General features: G+C 47.1%; 1 non-coding gene across 1 annotated transcript; it reads right to left on the bottom strand.

Annotated features, from left to right (window-relative positions):
• Nucleotides 1–209: 209 nt before the first annotated feature.
• LOC114673263 (U6 spliceosomal RNA) lies at nucleotides 210–313 on the bottom strand. Its single transcript, XR_003723990.1, has one exon. It is a non-coding gene; the product is annotated as a U6 spliceosomal RNA (small nuclear RNA).
• Nucleotides 314–1,274: the final 961 nt, after the last annotated feature.

The raw sequence follows: 1,274 nt of genomic DNA, 5'->3' as shown, positions 1-1,274 counted from the left end.
TTAGTTTTTGCAATTTGTCGTAAAGCAAATGACAAAGGCTTGGAGTTCTTAGTCCAGCTCAGTTCTTATATCCCTTCTGGGTAAACCAGTCTCAGAGAAGGCAAATGACTGATGCAAACTATCCCAACCAGCAACTTCATGGCTGAACTGGATCAGAACCCAAGCCTCAAGCGTCTCAAGCCAGCCCTCCCTCTTTAAAAATTTTTGGTAAAATATGGAATTGCTTCATAAATTTGCGTGTCATCATGGTGCAAAGGCCATGCTAATCGTCTCTGTACTGGTCCAACTTTTTTCCTAAGCAAGCATCCTCTCTCCCATCTAATCCAATACGAGATTACTGCGCTTCCCAGCCCACATCCTCACCATGTCCACCTTTCCTGAGGTTGATGAGATGAGAGTCCTATTGGAGAGGATCCCTCCTTGGGAAGCCTGCTTCTGAGGAGACTCCAGGTTATTCCAAGCAGGTGCCCCAGCCCCACACCCTCTGGAATATAGGAGAAGCGAGCCTTGAAGAAACAGGTGATAATGGAAGGAGATGTTTCCTCATTTGTAAAATGGGGATAATAGTACCTGGGGTTCGAGCGTGTGTGTGTGTGTGTGTGTGTGTGTGTGTGTGTGTGTAGATGCACAGGACTTGGATGTTATGAGTGCTTGATAAATTCTAAAGGGCTGCAGAGTATGTCCTGTGGCTGCATAGGGGTGAAGATCCTCTGAGTTCAGAGATGCCCTGAGAGCTTAGAACTTAAGACAAGTATGCACTGAGGACCTCCTGGTTTTGGAGGATGCCCAAAGCCAACTGTGGCAGAGCCCTGCCAGAAAACCCATGCCTGCCCTTCTTTCCTAGGTCTTATAAGAAAGAATCCTGTGCATATGGTTCTAAGAGGAAATGTCTTTCCACTCATCCTGTCAATTCCAGCTCAAAAGCACTTCCTTTGGGAAACCCTCCCTCACAGCCAACCCCACCCAAAAAAACATTCTCTTCCTTTGATGCACACCTTTGATGCCATCCCTGAAACCTCTCCTTAGCACTGCTGTAAGGCTGCCTCCATCCCTGTAGATGAAAATGGTGATGGTAGAATGGAAGGTTTAGAAGGATATATATCCTCACAGGTTCACAGCTCCAGCTCTAAGGAGATGGTGGCATGGCTAGAATTGAGGAAGAAAGGAAGAAAGATAGTCCCACATAGAATAAGCATTTCTCTACGGAGCAACCCTCCACACCCTGTTGGATGAGATGGGAGTGGGTTCTCCAGCTGCCCAGAGGAGGAAGCTTC

This window comes from Macaca mulatta, chromosome 16 (genome assembly GCF_049350105.2).
Source record: "Macaca mulatta isolate MMU2019108-1 chromosome 16, T2T-MMU8v2.0, whole genome shotgun sequence".
NCBI classification, from domain to species: Eukaryota; Metazoa; Chordata; class Mammalia; order Primates; family Cercopithecidae; genus Macaca; species Macaca mulatta.
Note: the sequence above shows the minus strand (reverse complement) of the source record. Positions and strands in the feature narration are given on the sequence as shown.